We start from the raw sequence: 18,661 nt of genomic DNA, 5'->3' as shown, positions 1-18,661 counted from the left end.
ATCCTTGCCACTGTGTCATGTGCCTCCACCCCAGGATGATCACGTTCCGAGGGAAGTTGGATGTTAGAGGCATTATCTCATCCTTGCAAATCTGCAGCAAAGCTTCCCTGCACAAGTCCAAGCCTCCAGCACTGGAATTCTTACAAGACTGCTTTGCTTTGAAGGATTTATGTTTTTATTCTCCAGGCCCACAAATCTAGCTGTCACACTAGAAGAAAATATGAGTCTGAACCAGACCAATGTGCCATCAACAAGGGCTTAAAAAGATCTGAACAATTCACTAGTCATAATCAGGTTTATATTTCTACTATTTATTTCATCATTTTCTTTAGCTCTTTTTCTGGGGAAAAAAAAAACACGTTTCATATCAAGTTAAAAGAGCCTAGTCTAAAGGGTCAGACCCTCCCCTGCACCTCCCTCTTTGTCATGACAGGAGGGGAACACTCTGAATATTGCATCTAGGCTCTGGGTTGCTACCTCTGCCTGTTTGCCTCCTTTTCTTTCTCCTGGAGGGCAGAGTTCATCTTTTATTTGTCTTCATATTTAGATGTCTTATACCAGATGATAAATAAATCTACTGAGTGAATGAATAAAATGAAACTTAAAATTATTAAAATCCAAGTTCCTATTGCATTTTGATGGGTGGACATGAAAATAATTGTAATTCAACTCAGATTGGGATAAATACTATATTATTGTTTGTGTGGAAAACCATTATAATACTAGAGAGGAACAGATCTTTCTGACCAACAAAATGAAGAGGACCAAAGGGAAGATGAGTTTTTTAGAAGGATTTAGGAAGACTGAAAAGACGCTGCAAGCGGGATGAGCACCATGGACAGAGACCAAGAAGCATGAACACATCTGCATGTCCAGGGGCCAGTGGTACAAAGAGCAGGGAAGACAGTGGGCACAGAGACTAGAGGTGAAGGTTAGATTCAGACCCTCTGGGCTAACAGGATAATTAGCTAGACTGTAACACGAGGCCAGTGGGAGGAAAAGAGAGAAAATTACATGAGCTTTGGGAAAACAAAGACACAAAAATTTGGTAACAGAGTGAAAAATGGATCAAAGGCACATAAAGAAATGAAAAGTTGCTCACTCATTTTCCTAGATGTTGCCCACCCTATACCCTATACCCATTCCTCTACTGCTTTATCAGGTAGCAGTAGATTTTCTGAGAAGACTGAATTCCAAACAGCAGGGGATGAATCAAAATGGGCCAAAGCCAGTCACTGCTAATCTTTCCCCCCTGACCTGGGATTCATCAGTCTCAATGCAGCCATAATAAATGATTCAGGTCCATGTGATGGAAATGGAAGTCAACTGCACTGATAAAAAGGGATAGGCTCAACCCAACAACAGTCCTTTCTTACTTTGCCTTTCCTAAGCAAGGAAATAATATCTACAAGTATACCCATCATCTTGGGACTCTGAGGAAGAAAGTCAGAGGACAAGACCCAACATGCAAAGATGATAGAAAGCTTATCCTTCATGGCATCAGTGAATATTTGTACCAGACCTAGACTACCCCTCTGGACTTCTGATTATTTTTCTCATATAAACACTTATTTGTTCAAGCCAAGTAAATCAAGTACTTGTTTACTTGTAGCTAAATGTATTCCTAGTTGTTCCATGAAGGTAGAATAATTCAGAAGTCAGAATTAGAAACGAAGTAACAGAAAAAATCATAGGCTATTGTCATTTATTAACATTTATGTAAAATTTAAAAGAAAAGATTAGGAAGTGAATCCAAGCTATAGAAAAAGACATAAAAAAAAGACAAAGAAAGGGACCTAGAACTGCAGCATTCAGATGGAAAGAGAATAGTCCTTGGGAATTTCAGGAGCTGCCACAGCCATCCCTAGAAGGCCTCACTCCTGAGCCACACAAGAGAGGTAAATTCCCCACTTACTAAACCCCCTATTATTTCTTCTCCCTTTTACTAACAGCCAAACATAATTCTAATGCTAATATGTTAATATTAACAAATTCTAGGAGAAGAATCAAATGATCAACTCAAAAGATGCTGAAAAGTCCACATTCATTCATTATGTCAACTCAAAACAAACCAGGGGTTATTAAAGGATTATTGATCCTGGAGAGTGACAATGCTCAGAGGGTAACACAGGTTATTCTGAGTATACTCCCCTGTCACATGACAAACAACTAAGAACTGTTCAGGAAAAGACACCACTGAGAGAATCCTGGGGGAGTGAGGCTGAAGCAGCCCCCTTGCAGCACAGAGAGCAAGACAGATTACCTCAGAAGGGGAAGTAACATGGCTACACATTAACCACATTGCCTCTCCCCCACAGAAGTCTCCCCTTATCCTCTGCTTCCTCCAGAGGGAAAAGAGAACCCAGGGGGGACACCCAACTGCCCCCAGCAATTGGGGTAACTTGGCTGGAGCTCTTATTCTGATATGGCACCATGGGAATTACAGGGGGCTCTGACTATGACAGAGAAGAGGGAGGAGCTTGCAATAATTAACAAATCCAAACAGCAGAGAAAGACATAAAAAGACAAGACCATCCTAGCAGACAGAGTTCATACCTGCAGTGTCCCAAGCAGAAATCCCAACCAGTGGTTTTGTTCATCTGCATAACTAAGAGAGTGTGTGTGTGTGTGTGTGTGTGTGTGTGTAGGAAACACACTGACCAGGGAACTCAGCTGGGTGTAGATCTGCCTGATTGGTTCCTCAGGCAGGAATTGTGCCGCCCTACGGTTTGGCCTGTCTACACCCAGGCAAGCAGCCAAATCATAGCCCCAGCTCTGGGGAGTTGTGGAGACCATCTTCCAGCCCAATCTGACCACAGGGGCTGGAGATGACTCCTGGAGAGTGGTCACGAAGGTACAAACTTCCAGTTATAAGGTAAATAAGTCCTAGGGATGTAATGCACAACGAGAGGACTATAGTGAACCCTGCTGCATGATACACAGGAAAGATGTTCAGAGAGTAAATCTTAAGAGTTCTCACCACAAGGAAACGTTTTTCCTTTATTGCATCTGTAAGAGAAGATGGAAGTTAGCTGAACCTACTGTGGCAATCATTTCACAATATATATAAATCACACCATCATGCTGTGTGCCTTGAACTGATACCATGATGTGTGTCAATTACTTCTCAGTAAAACTGGAAGAAAAGAATTGATCCCCAACTTATAAGAATTATCCTACCTAATAATGAAAAGTTTAGAAGCATGACTAAATATTAGAATAGATACAAACATTTTAAATGGCTGGAACAAGATGAACATACAAAAATCAATACCTTTTCTACATACCAACATTAGCCACCTAAGCACTGAAAAAAAAAAATAGAAGGTCACTTTATATTAGCCAACACCAAAAAGAAATTCCTATAATTAACTAGGGATAACACAACAAAATGAGATAAACTTCTTTTGTTTTTATTTTTGTTTGTAGCATACAATATTTATTGAAGAAAAATAAATGTGTAGGAAGGCTATACTTTTAAGACACCAAATCTCATATTTATAATAAATTCCGTGCAATCCCGACAGAGGTTTTATGAAAGATAACAACTTTTTAAAAAAAATATTTTATTTATTTATTTGACAGAGAAAGAGATCATAAGTAGGCAGAGAGGCAGGCAGAGAGAGAAGGAAGCAGGCTCCCCGCTGAGCAGAGAGCTCAATGCAGGGCTCAATCCCAGGACCCTGGGATCACAACAGGAGCCAAAGGCAGAGGCTTTAACCCACTGAGCCATCCAGGCACCCTGAAAGTTAACAACTTCTAAAATTTAGAAGACTAAATAAGTAACACGTTTGAAGACAATTTTGAGAAAGACCAAAGTGGATGCAGAAGTTTGTCCTACCCCATATCAAACATAAATGCACTGGGCTTAGAGTAGAGTGGCCCGGGGGCAGACAGACTCACATAGACCAATGGAGGAGGGCAAGCAATGCAGAGACAGGTCCCTATGTGCGTATGTGTGCATGAGCATGAGAGAGAGAGAAAGAATGAGGGGGAGGAGAAGGAGACAGGGAGAGAGAAAGGGAGGGGAAGGAAAAGAGGGAGACAGGAAGAGAACTTGATATATGAAGGTGGCAGGCGCTCTTAATTTTCAATCTAATACCCATTCTTCTTATTAGTTCACAGCTACTTGCTTTTGTTCCTGGCTGCAATGTACTCAGCCCCATCTAATAAGTCACGACTGGTCTAAGCCAATCAAGGCAATTCTGATTTCTGCTTCACCAACTTTTCTTGCAGCTGAAAGTGTCCTGATAATTTCTTCCCTCTCTACAAGCCCCAAAATTTCAAAAAAGAAATCTGCTAGGCCACTTAAGTGAATATTTTGCTTTTCTAACAAAAAGGGGCATGCAGAGAATTCCCTATTCTCCCCTTGAAAGGGATGCAAAAGGGAAGCGGTGCCAGTCTGTGATCATGAGGGAAATGTAAAGAGAACTTGAGGGGTGCTTGGTTGGTTCAGTCAGTGGAGCACGAGACTGTAGACCTCGGGGCTGTGGATTCGAGTCTCATGTTGGGTGTACAGATTACTTAAAACTAGAATTTAAAAAAAAAGAAAAAAAAAAGGTGCTGCCCTGACATCACCAAGCAGCCACCCCAAGGCTAGCACTGACTCCAGACTCTCTGTTGAGTGAAAGAAGACATAACGTTCAGGGAAGCCCCTGCTAGTTAACTTGCCCATCATATGAGGCCGACAGCGTGGCTATCTGACAGAATGATAAACGGGGGGAATTCCTCACATTTCCGGAAATCTGGGGGAGAGGACAAAACTATAAAATAAGTAGGCAGTACATTTGGAAACTACACACTCCCTTGACCAACAGATTCCACATGAGTTAAATACATACAGAAAAGAAATAAAATGATAAAAGCATGAGAGAAAAATGGACGTGAATATGCTTAAGACCTTGAGGTAGGGAAGAGCACTGGAGGACCTGCTTGAGGCTGACCACATCCCATTCCTCTTCCTCAGATTCCACTTCCTGGTCCTCACACAGGTGTGTGTGGCCATGTGACTAAGTTCTAGTCAATGCAATTTGACATGGAAGTCACGTGGGCCATTTCTAGGACTGATCCCAACCCCTCTCCCCAACTGGAACTTCCACTTCTCTCTTATCTCTCATTTGCAACCTCCCTAGAGAGGATTCCTTGGAGAGTCTGAGACCAGACCCTGGCAGGTGATGAATTTCCTGCATGGGAGTGTGAATCTGGGCTCTCTATGCTACACATATTTAGCTCATGTGGCGAGAAATAAGGCTGTATTATTTCAATGCACTGGGATTTGGGGCAATGTTTGATGTAGCATTTAGTCTGCTCTGACTAATACAGGAAGGCTTCCTAAGGCAAAAAAGCCCATAAAGAAAAAATTGTTAAAACTATTAATAGCTAAAACAGAATCAATAAACAAACTTCTGAACTCACAAAAAATACCATAAGAATGTCAATGTTATATAGCAGAACAGGAGATTTTGAAAAAATGTATAATGAATAGGGGGTTTGCATTTAGAATAGATGATGAACAATCCCAAGTGATTAAAGATACATGGAACAATAAAAAAGTGGCAAATTACATGAATGTGCAACTTAAAGGAAACCCAAATGACCAATCATCATGTGAAAAGATAATCAGCCTTAGTTAATAAGGGAAGTACAAATAAAAGTATAAGATAACCACGAGCCATGCCTACCCACACTTTACCCATAAAAGTCCCTTTCCCATAAGACTCCTTTTGAGGGGAGAGGGGCTGGGGGTTAGATGATCCTGGTGGTAGGTATTAAGGAGGGCAGGTATTGCCTGGAGCATTGGGTATGGGGCATAAACAATGAATCTTGGAACACTGAAAAAATAAAATAAAATTTAAAAAAACCCAAAATCTTTAAAAAAATGTGCTTTCAGAAATAAATAAAAAAATAAAAATATGTAAATAAAAATGTGCTTACAAAAAAAAATACCTCCTTTACCCATAAGGCTGCCTAAAAAATTAAGTTTGAAAACATGACTCCTAATGAGATGAGTTGGGCACTTGTTTATATTACTATGGGGGGGATATATGGGGTTAGCAAGGTCAATTGAGGACATTTTTTTTTCTCAGTGTCTAAATTTTTTTTTTAATGTGCATACCCTCTAACTCTACAATTCTGTCTCCCATTATATTCCTTAAAGCCAACCTTGCTCATGTACATCAAGAAACATGTATAAGGATGCTCCTTGCAGCATGGCTAGAAGTATTAAATAAAACAATCATTTGTCTGTAGGAGGTTGGCTGAAACAAGTATGACACATCTAGAATGTGACCTATCATATGGGTGTTAAAATGGAAATTTCTGTAAGACACATGTATTACAGTGTAATTTACAACTGCTAAAGGGAGAAAAATTCTCATGTAGACAAATATCTGAAGGAGGCACACCTGATGACTGTACCGGCCTTTCAGCAGTGTGGGGCTGTGGGAAGGAGTGGAGTGGGGTTGTCAATTTGACTTTCTGGTCTTCTAAGCTCTTTGCCCTTGTGCTCATGTAATATACTGTATTTTAAACATCATGTTCCACTGAAGCTATTGAATAAGAAGATAAGCAAGATACGACAAGGGACTGTGCTAAAGTATATATGTATAAAGTCTGAGAATAAAAGGAGATGGTGTGTAGGGAATAAACCTTGGAGAAAGGTAGAGACAGTTTTGAATTTTTCCTCTGTCATTCTCTGCAAGTATGGTATTTGGGGAAGTCACTAAACCTCTTCGAATCTCCTTCCTCATCTGTACATGGGGAAGATGCCACATCTTTATCAGAATTTTGTGAGGCTTAACAAAACTTGGGACACCTGGATGTCTCAGTTATTAAGCATCTGTCTTCAACTGAGGTCATGATCCTAGGGTCCTGGGAAGTGGGAAGCCTGCTTCTGCCTCTTGGACTTCCCCTACTTGTGTTCCCTCTCTCGCTGTGTCTCTCTGTACCAAATAAATAAATAAAATCTTTTTAAAAAAGGCTTGACAAAAACTTAAAGAAAAATCTATTTATCTGTCCATCCAGCCATCCAACCAACCATCTAACCATCCATCCATCCCTCTAACTATCATCTCGCTTTGCCCTGTCATAGTGATAGACACAGAGCAGAGCCACAATGAGTACTAGTTTATCTTCACCCCTTTTTCTTTTCCCATTATTCCTTTATTTCTCCATTTCTTTAAAAAAAAACATTTATTTGGAGGAGAGGAAAGGGGTAGAGGGAGAGAGAGAATCTCAAGCTGCATCCCCACCCCACCCTAAGTGCAGAACCTAACTTGGGGCTTGATCTCATGACCCTGAGATCATGACCTGAGCTGAAACCAAGACCTGGATACTCAACTGATTGAGCTACCTAGGCACCTTTATTTTCCCATTTGTCTAATCAACTGCTGTTAACTGAGCCCTTGCTCTATATTAGGTGCCAAAGATACAACCCCAAATCAGATATGGTCTCTGCCTTTGAAGAATATTGAGTTTAGTGGCCTAAAAATATTAAAGCAGCAGTTCCATCACACTCTGCTATTAGAGAGACAAGATGGCAGAAACTCATGGGCAGGGAAGTTGCTCTACACTGGAGAGTAGGAGAGAAAGAGAGTGACTCTGAGGAAGAGATCTCTCATCAGAAAACCACTGTAGGCCTAGGGATTGCCTAGGTTAAGAGGAAGAGGGCGGGTCTTTGTGTGGGTGTTGGGTGGGGGCAGTGTGGACAGACTCAAAAAGATAGAACAGGATGTGTACAACCTTGGAGGACAACAGAGCAAGGACTTATTTCAGAAAAAAAACTAAGTTTACAAAAATTCATACAAAAGAGACCAAAGATAACCTAAATAAATGGTAAGATGTAATGTTTGCATGGATTGTAAGATATAGTATGGTTAAGATGTCAATCATTCTTGGGTGCCTGGGTGGCTCAGTGGGTTAAAGCCTCTGCCTTTGGCTCGGGTCATAATCCCAGGGTCCTGGGGATCGAGCCCTCTGCTCTGCGGGGAGCCTGCTTCCTCCTCTCTCTCTGCCTACTTGTGATCTCTGTCTGCCAAATAAATAAATAAAATCTTAAAAAAAAGATGTCAATCATTCTTATATTGATCTATATCTATAATCCCAATCAACTTTCCAGCAGGATTCTTTGTAGACACAGGCAAGCTCTTTCTAAAATTTAAATGGAAAGATAAAGGACCTATAATGGCCAAAACAATTTTGAAAAAGAAGACAATGTTTGAGGATCCACACCACCTAATTTAAAATGCATTATAAACCTACACTGATGAAGATAGTAGGTATTGGACAACGGTTAGACACATAGATCAATGGAATGGAAAATAGAGAACAGCTTTTTCACAAGGGTGTACAAATAATCCAGTGCAAAAAATACCAACTTTTCAACAAGTGGTACTGAAAAAAACGGACATCAATATGCCAAAAAAAAAAAAAAGAAAGGAGAAAGAAGGAAAGAAAGAACAAAGAAACTCAATCTACATATCACATAATACAAAAAAATTGATTAATTATAAATTAATTATAAATGGGTCATAGGCCACATATACATGTGTTTTTAAGTGTCTTATGTGTATAGCACATGCTTGTATGTGTGCATGTATATGTGTCCATGTAAGTGTTCATGTGTTCAGGAGTGTGTGTGTGTCTGTGTGTGTCTGTGTGTGCAAGGGGTAATGTGGGGAAAGCTGTCTAAGAGAACTTTGGAGAGAAGTACCAGTTGGCCACACATTTGCACTTGGAAGTTTTCAGTGTACGTATGGTAAGTGAAACAAAGGCAGCAGATGCCATAGTTTTTTCTATCAAAATTATTTAAATTTAACAAGTACAGGACAATTTCAGCTTTGGGAGTTTCATTTTATTGTATTTTACTTATTTTTTTTTTAGGCCCATATTAGTTGAATACCTATACATGCTAGTGACTGGTACAATTCAGTGTGTTTTATCTAAACATCTGTCTTTTCGAATAGGATAGGCCAGTTTATCTAGACAAATAAACAAACCAAAGAAAAAAGAAAACATATATCCCTACAGATGACATTATCCTAGATGACTCTGAAAACTTAAAGAAGATAGCACTGAGATAAATGGATTTTTAAGAATGCGTCCAGCTTTCTCTATAATTAATTATCAGGCAATCTGGTGACCCAAAGTGTTAATCTACTAATTGTTCTTCTTGAGCTACCCGGGTTTTAAATTTTAGTCGCTAGAAACACCTGCCTTAAGATACAAATCCGCCCCAGTATGAAATAAAACTAGGACAACGTACTTCTAATCCCTGGTTCTCATTGCTTCATCTCCGAAACAAGGATAACAGATCCTATTTTATGCAGTTGTGGTGGTGGTTATGAAACATTGTGCTGGGCTCATAGGGAGCACCAAAAAAGCTTAGGTATGATTATGATTCTTATTATCTATTTACTTCTTTGCCAGTGTGTTCTCAAACTAATAATTTTGGAAACCCAATAAAACCCTCTGGAGTACCACTCTTTCAAAAATTTGCTTTTGGCAATTTATGTATCATATTAAAAGAACTTACCGTTATGAAAAAAAGTTGTTTCTATACTGAAACAGATGAATATGAAGTTCAAATTTACAGGATCAGCTGTTCAAGTCAAGAAAGAAAATGCCTTTTAAAGCAGAAAATATATATGTCTCCACTCCCCTGAGGAAACAACGCTGAAACCAACTGCACTCAAACACTAAACATTGGCTTAAGACTGCATGAGAAGCATTGCCTCTCTGGAGGAAACAGTCACAGCAAGTCTGAAGCAACTGATTTCCAATAAAAATTTTTTTTATTATTATCCAATAATTAACAACTGATGAAGATGAAAAGTTTCTGTAGTTCTATAAAATTAGAGGCTAGCTTGCAGAAATTGATAACTTATTATGATTTTTATTGCCCTCAGTTAAATGTTAACTCCAGACAAGGGTCCCCCCCCCAACCCCGGAGACTCAGCTTAACTTAGCATCTGATTTCTATATTTCTTTTCCAAATGACTTTATAAGTTCTAGTTACTCAAATATACTTGGAGTCAGACCATTTATCTTTTTGCTGGTTCTCTTATCAATGAGTAAAATTAAGTTTTGGTACATGCTAACAAATGATTTCGTGAGAGAATTGGGCTTTCCATGCTCTAAGAATGCCTAGAAAGCACAGAAGGAATTTAGCAAAGCACTGGAAAATGAACCCTATAGAAACTGCTCTCCTGGCATTATCTTAACTGGCCAAACCACAAGCACATGTTCATGGTGGCACAATGTCCATGTGGATAGCAGGCCTCTCTGGTTACAGAAGATTCAAGAACTTCCCCTGGGCATGGAAGCCCCTTAAGAATTGATATTCATTCTGTCTCACTGGGGACTGTGCCTCTTTTACATGGCTCAGCACCTGGGCTTGGAGGAGGAAGCTCTGAAGCAGAGTCCTGGTTACCAGGGTTTCCTGACTGGTGATGCCAACAATCTCACACTGAGATGCACACACTGCCATGGGTCTACAGAAAAAGCCACATCCGGAAATGCTACCTGTGAAGGTGCAGCTAACATGGAGAAGTATGTTGACTCCAGGAAAGAAAGATCTAGAATATGACATACTATATACTCTAAAGTATCAAAACCAAAATGTTCTCTCTGAACTCCTCTGGAGACTTAGTCCACACAGATCCTGGGAAGACCATAAAGAGACAAAGGACACAATTGCATTCTAGAAGATTCTATGGCTTGAAAGGAAGCTGTAGGGGTGGGGGTGGTTTGGGTCACACGGAAGGGACACAGAGGTAAGGACAGTAATGACAGGGGATCTGACCTTGGCAGGGAGACTGGATTTAGATCTGAGTGAGCAGGGAAAGCCTGTGGCTCTCAGCCTGAAGCTGGGCACCCCAGGCACATTAAGTTTCTTCAAGGGGTGACAAGTGTGGAACACTTTCAAACAATTAAATTCCGAATTCTCAAGTCCCTGTATAATCTATCCTAAAACTTATCTGTGGATAAGATGACTGCCCTGTACGGTCTTTTTTCCCACACCCTACATCTCTCTGGAGTGGAAACATCCAGACACCACACAAAGGGACAGCCAGTGAGTCGTTACCCAGGTCTCCCCAGGAACCTCTCTGTCATCCGTCTCATCAAGAGCCTCTCCTCTGATATATTTTATTTTGTATTTAATTATACTGTTCTGATAATCTGTGACTAATCAATACTATAAATAGTATCAATAACAGCCCCATGAAATATTTTAACATACATATGTATATCTATATATAGGTCTGTGTACCATACATACACGAACAAATATGCAAAAAACAGGTGACAGAATCACCAGTGAATGCCTTTCATTTTTTTTTTTTAGTGAATGTCTTTCTGGAAGAAAATTATGATAAAGTTGTGGAGCAGGTGGAATTTCTATTCCTATTTCTACATGAATTCAAGGAGGAAACAAAATGGTATATAAACTTTCAAAGTGAAGGAAGAATCATGTATTCCGTATTTTGAATGGATGGTCTTTATATTTGACTGGGTATCTTGTTACATATTTATTTATTTTTAAAGATTTTATTTATTTATTTGAGAGAGAGGAGACAGAGAGAGAGTGACAACATGAATAGGGAGAAGGACCAGAGGGAGAAGCAAACCCAACATGGGGCTCCATCCCTGGACCCTGAGATCATGACCTGAGCTGAGGGCAGATGCTTAAATGACTGAGCCACCCAGGTGCCCTGACTGTGCATATTTTTAAAAAACGATAGATCTGAATGAAAAGTGCAGCATAGGTAATACAGTCAATAATAATTATAGTAACAGTGTATGGTGAGAGACGGTAATTACACTTATCATGGTGAGCACTGTATAATGTATAGAATTGCTGAATCATTATGTTGTACACTTGAAACTAATATATGTCACCTATACTTCAATAAAAAAGTGACATATCAGTGTGCCGGGGTCGTTCAGTTGGTTAAGTGTCTGCCTTTGGCTCAAGTGTTGATCCCAGAGTCCTGGGATCGAGCCTCACGCTGGACTCCCTACTCAGCAGGGAGCCTGCTTTTCCCCTGCCTCTGCCACTCCCCCTGCTTGTGCTTGCTTGTTCTCTCTCTCTCTCTCTCAAATAAATAAATAAAATTTTATTTAAAAAGTGACATACCTGTGTTGTTTTAAATGTCATTACTTACAATACGCTAGAAATTACATCTTTGTCCCTATTTAAATTTATGATGCACAATGTTAGATGGGCACGCAGGTGTGCACCCACAAGCAAAGGACTAGCTGAGGGACTCAGCCTGGGTCACGGGCAGACCTATCTGGGAATGTCAGAAGAAAGGCTCATAAGCAGAGGCAGCTAGCTCCCACAGTCTCTGGAGCAATCCTGGGCCTGGGGAACAGTCTGGTTTGAAGGAAAGGCCAGGGGAGGATCTGAGGGCCAAGGAACAACGGCACAGGAGGAAGTTCAGGTGGGACTGGTGTTAAGCAGCCCTGTCACTCACCTGAGAGGTAAGATACAGCTGGTGGCACAGGGCCAGGGGCTCCAAGTCCAGTCCAAAGCCTCAAGTGCTTTTGGTGGGCACAGTGAGCTTTAATTCTGGGCACACAAGAAAACCATGAAAAACAGACCAAAATAATAAAGCATTCCGTTCAGGGCTTGACCCAGGGGGTACAACTCCGCTCACCACAAAGTGACCTCCAGAACAGCACTCTGCTATTTCACAACACCGGTGTTCCTAGTAACTGAGTCAAAGTGTGTGGGAGGACAGGGGACAGGGACCTGAAAGTCACTCCTCACTGTGAGCTATGCACTGGCCTAGGCCCTCATGCTTACAACCGTGAGTTCTAGCATTCTTACCAGGTGTCACGGCTCCGGGAACTTCGCATGAAGGAACTCACTTAGTCCTCACCTGGGCCCTGGGTGGAAGGCACCACCATCGCCATTCCCATTTCAGAGACGAGGAAGCTGAGATCTACAGAGCTCATCCACACTGAAGCCCCCAGCCTGGCCTTGGTGTAGCCAGGAGTTGGGCCCGAGCTCTATGGATGGAAACGACATCGGTGCATCCCTGGCAGCCCCAGGGGACAGGAGACCTTAGCTCCACCCCAGGAGAGGAGTGGCAGCCGTGGTGCCACGCTGAGACGGTGGTTCATCCTTCTCCATCTGCAGCTCCCTCTGCTCAAGGAGGAAGTGGGGATGTCAGTGTGTTTCCATTTATAACAGTTCAAAGAAAACCTTAGGATGTTTTGCGGGACAGCCCCATATGGGCCCCATGGGCTTTAGCGTTTGCTCTATGCAGCTCCCTTCTGCCATGAAAACTGTGGAATCCCCAGTGCTGAGTGCTGCTAGATGCACCAATAGGAGAATGAAGGTAGAAGAAGGAGGTGCCCTTCAACACTCAGTCCCTGGAACCGAGGGAAACACCATCCCCAATCTGCCCTGGGAGACCTACCCAACAGGGGCTGCTGTCCCCATTGGGCAGATGGGAGACTATGGTCACCCAGCTAGGAAGCAGGGAATGAGCACCAGATCCCGGACCCCACAAACAGAAAGACAATGGCTAGGGCTTCACACAGATCCACGTCAGGCTCAAGCACACAGGTTAGGAGTATGCTTCTCATCTAAGAGTATAACTCAGGTTTCCAAGTGGATAGAACTTCACAGAAAGCACTTATAGAACAGAAAAAAGGCAGCCCTAATATTTCCACCCACATAGTCACAGGACACCTAAGTGAGCCTTCTGTGTTCATGCAGAACTGCAGATTTAATTTTCAACTGTACTTCAGTCAACGTATAAACTATTATGTTGTGCCCACACCACCGTCCCTTCCCCGAGGAGTCTGTCAAGGGGACACAGAGATAGGCAGAGGATCCCGGCCTGCAATCAGCTGAAAGGGTGGAAAATAGAAGGAGGAGGTGGGGAGCCTTTGGGGGAGACTTTGGGTTGGTGCCTATGCAGGGCTGTTACCTCTGGGTCTGCAGGGCCCATTCTCTGCCCCAGCTAACCTCAGGCTGGCCGGGTTGGCATCACCCAGAAAGCAGGAGAACACGTGACACCTCGGGGCAGGGCCCTCCCTCAAGCCCAGCCTAGCAAGCCATGAGGCAGGAAACATGCTGGATATAGGATGCATGCTGCCAGCAGCCCCTCTTTATGAAAACCAGCCCTCATCTGTTCCCAAAGTCGTGGGGAAAAAAATCTAGGCAAGTAACATTTTCCGAGGAAGCATTTTTCAGATATGCTAGCTAAAAATGTTCTCCAAGGGCGATCTTTTTTTTTAAAGACTCAGCCTAATCCATGCCCATGTGCAGCTCAAAAACTAACATGTATATCCCCAAGCTATTTTCTTGGTAGAATTTTCAAAGGTTCTCAAAGAAGATTCCAAGGCAATGGAGCTCAGATAAAGCCATGGTGACCAGATCTAAACGGAAAGAATCCTAATCACCTTCAATCAGTTGCTAGTGACTGAAAGGCAAAGCAACCAGCAGACTAGGGGGATCCAGGCCTAGCCAGGGGCAGAAGCCAACCAAGGAGGCTAGAAGTAACCAGCATGGCAGAGCGGACGCCATTTGGACACCATTCGATGACGCATGCTTCCTGTCGTGACGGTGTTGCTCCTCAAGGCCACCTTCTAACTTTAGAGACTTAAAAATATGACCAGTCACATCCTGGGGGACCTCCATCCCATCACTCAGTCTTATCAGCATTTTTTTTTTTTTTTTTTTTTGCCCAAAGTCTTATTCAGCCGGAGATTACAGAAGATGCTGGGAGTGAAGCAGCATTAGGAGGCACGCAGCCCGTCCTCTGCCGCTGTGATAATTATTAGCCAATAGTTAGTGAGGCCCACCATGGGCTCCATCCCGACCAGACACTCATTCTGTGGTCACTTGTTGCCTCCTAATTTTAATCCTAAGGTCACTGAGGGTTTATGAGATGCAACATTTGCTCAAGGTCACCCAGCGAGTGTGTGTCGGAGACGGGGTGCCTACTAGACACGCATCCAGACGGTCTAATTTCAGAGCCCTTCTCTTGACTGCTTCGAGACACTCCCTTGTGTGGCAGCTCACAACCGTGGAAAAATGAAAAAAATAACAAAACCGTTGGACAGGGAAGGAAGACCATGGTGCTGGTGAACTGATTAATTGAAAATCATAATACAACCTTCAGTGGATGCTGTAATGGGTGAAAAATGAACTAAACAAGAGAATGTTCACATGGTCTCAAAGTTCACCCCACCGATTACTAATTCATTATAAGGAATGAAATAATAGTAATTTATAAAGGAGAGCTCTGGCAGAAACCACATGAGCCACGTGAACAAACTAGTCCTCACCAACACCAGGTCCCAGGAACATGCTGGACCCATGGATGTTGTGTAAACACATGAAATGTGTGCTGAACCTAAGCACAAACAGCCAGACAAATCCAGACTCTCCTGGAAACAAATGGCTTAGGTTCTTCCAAAATGTCAAAATCACAAGAGAGAAAAGTAAAAGCAGTGTTCTGCTTTAGATGTAAAGAGACAGATCCAAATTCAGGACATGATGCTTAGCCAAATGCTGCATAGAAAAAACAGCTATGAGGACTATTTTGGGGACAACCAGAGGCATTTGAATAGGAACTGTACATTGGAGAAGATGACTTTATCGATGTTAAATTCCCCAGTGATAATGGTGCTACAGTTTTGAAGAAGAAAACCTATGGATGGAGGAGATGTTTCCCAAAGTATGTCATGTGTCGGCAACTTAATTTAAATGATTCAGAGAGAAACACTGAACACACATACATACCACACATGAGTACATATACCGTGTGTGTGTGGTGTGTGTGTGTGTGTGTTTGTCTTTGTGGGTAAACAACTGGTAAATCTGAGTGAAGAATATATAAGCATCCACTTTCCATTTTTTAATAGATGTAAAATTTATCAAAATGAAAATCAGGGGCACCTGAGTGGCTCAGTGGGTAAAGCCTCTGCCTCTGGCTCAGGTCATGATCCCGGGGTCCTGGGATTGAGCCCGGCATTGGGCTTTCTGCTCAGCAGGGAGCCTCTTCCCCCCCACACCCTTCTCTGCCTACTTGTGATCTGTCAAATAAATAAATAAAATCTTAAAAAAAAATGAAAAGCAAACTGAAAGTAAAATGTTTGTTCGAAGAGTCATAAGGCAAAGGAACTACTATGCTATTAATCAACTAGATAAAAACTGCATTTTGGGATAAGAACTAAGAGGAAACATTAAAAAGGAAAGTATGTGAAAGTGATAAGACTACTGTTGTTTAGATTAGTCTTATAATACTTTACAAATCAATCATGATAGCTACAGAGGGCAACAGAATTACTTCATAAATTTTGTACTAGTGCTGGTGTAAATCAAATTACTTTTCTGTTGTTCACTACAGTCATTTTTTTTTTTTTTGAGAATAGTGTTTATCATTCTAAATGCAAATTCTAGTGCAATAAGAATCTCATTTCATAACTCGTTCTCAGTGGATTTCAGGGAATAAATAACCCCATCCTTGGCTTTAGATCTGATTTCCAGGCAATTTGCTCCAAGGACCAGTACCAGGTCTGTTGCTAGAGGCGTTGACTGCACGTGCCCCTCCAGCACAGTCGCTTGGGACCCACAAACATGAGACTTACTTTTCAGACACTGTGATTCTCTGGAGGCGGGTGGCCGTCAGGCATCCAGGGAAATGGCGCACCGTCCCTGCTGGAAATGGCCCATTGTTGCCCCAATGGATGGTGTCAGACTGCAGCCCCTGAGAACTCTGGAGAAAACACAAGAATAAAAATAGAATGTTCACATTTCACTCAAAGTGAGAATTTAAAATATAAGTTTTAAAAATATATATTTTAAAAATTAAATGTAATTTCAAATTTAAACATCATTTTAAATATTCAGTATGAACTTGAAACGGTCTTGATAGTGAACCCCACATCCCTGTGCCCCGCTTCTTAACACACCTTCCCACTCTTTTTGAAATAAGTGCGGGCATCTGGAGGGAGGTCAGGATCAATGTGAAAGGTCTCCCCAGTGGGTGACTGTGAGAAGTGACTGTGGGTGAGAACACACGAGGAGATCATATGTTATGCTGATGTCCCAGGAGAGGAGCCCAGTGCTTCCCAGAGGGACTTACAAACAAAGCCTCCTTTCTGACATTCCATGGGACTCACAGGTGGTGTGGTCTATGAGGAATCTCGAAGTCAGGAAGCTGTTAGTAACTCCTGCCTGGACCGTGGGGCATCTAGGTGGTCACAGTGATGACCACACCTTGGTCCTGGCAGGGTGCACTGTCCTCCATATGGAGGGCAGGGGGGTCATGAAGAGCATTGGGAATGGAGAGGGTCCCTGTGGACCACACCTCCATCCAGGTGGGTTCGACTTGTTCTACAGCATCTTGACTCCTGAGATCCACTCACTTATATGCCATGTGGAATTATCAGAGCCCTAAGATGCTCTTAAGCTAGAAGGCCTGCGACTTCACAGGTGAATGGAGGGAATTGGGTCACATCTGTGCACCCTACACAGACTACACCATGGGGTACAGGAGCCCCTCCTTCCTCTATGATCACAGCTAGGCTGTGGGTGAAGTCTGGGGATCCTGCCTGTGTCTATGGAATGTCTATGGTGTTCCCAGAGGCCCGGGATGGTATGTCCTGTCCCCGTAGTTCTAAGTACCATGGGACTCCAGATCCCTGGCTGGCTTCCCCTTTGATATCTCCCACCCAGTTGGAGAAATACCATGTCTTCATAAGCATAACTGCTTTACTTTCAACATTTCAAAGCTAATGCAATGCACTCCCTGTTTTTGGTGGTTTTTACCTCTTACTAAATATATTTTGGTCTTGTGTTTACCTTCCCACCTTGAATTCCACTCTGTTACTGGTCTTGTTACTCCTCATTTTTTTTTTTTTATAATACTGCTTGTAATAGTTTTACTTATGCCATTGTATTTTTTAACCTCTTTAGGCTTTTTTTTTTTTTTTTACTCAATTTCAGTTCTTCATTCCAGTATCTGTCCTTTAATTGGGGAATTTAACCCGTTCCATTTTTATTTCTTGAGTAGCATTAAGAGAAAGAGAGGGAGATGACTGGTATATTTGTCCCTTTCCCCAACATCTGTTTTAGTACTTCCTGTCTCTCAAATTTTATGGTGTTATTTTCTTTACTGTCTTCAGTTGACTTGATTGGTCTTATTTTTCGTTTTCTAGAAGTTATATATCTTATTTTTCCTTCTAGTGTTTGTCTTAAATTTGTTACACACACAGGTATATTAATCTTTTTTTTTTTTTTTATCCTGAGAATTGATGAACAGATACAACCTCTAATTTCCACACAGGATAAGACCATTAGTTCAATGTAATTTCCTTTCCTTCCTTTGCTATCTGGTATATTTTGTTAAAATTATTTAAAATACTCTGAACTGCTTTTAATTTTCATGCTTGTAGTTTCTTAGGGATCAGTTCTTAACAATCGCCTTAAGCTTCATGGCTACACTGTTAATAATTACAATACATGATTATGTTTCACTGTTTGTTAATTAGTCATAGATAATTTACATATCTTGTTTCTCTTTTATTTAATTAATTTTTTTATATTACTACAGGGAGTTTTTGAGTAGCTCTTTCAAAATGGTTTCATGGATAATACATTTTCTGGATTCCTAAATAGAAATGGGAAGAGACCTTT

General features: G+C 41.6%; 1 protein-coding gene across 2 annotated transcripts in view; it reads right to left on the bottom strand.

The window, feature by feature from the left end:
- OTUD7A (OTU deubiquitinase 7A) overlaps positions 1-18,661 on the bottom strand; it is a 377,207-nt gene that overhangs the window by 169,180 nt on the left and 189,366 nt on the right. Inside the window, exons 2-3 of one of the 2 annotated variants that reach the window (XM_044229897.1) lie at positions 16,612-16,739; positions 2,981-3,009 (exon numbers count right to left, since the gene is read on the bottom strand). The gene's annotated coding sequence lies outside the window, so the exon portion shown is untranslated. The remainder of the gene's footprint in view (positions 1-2,980; positions 3,010-16,611; positions 16,740-18,661) is intronic. The other variant, XM_044229896.1, reaches the window with a different exon arrangement.

Source organism: Neovison vison, chromosome 13, assembly GCF_020171115.1.
Source record: "Neovison vison isolate M4711 chromosome 13, ASM_NN_V1, whole genome shotgun sequence".
Lineage (NCBI taxonomy): Eukaryota > Metazoa > Chordata > Mammalia > Carnivora > Mustelidae > Neogale > Neogale vison.
The sequence above is the reverse complement of the archived record's forward strand: the minus strand, read 5'-3'. Positions and strand labels throughout refer to the sequence as shown.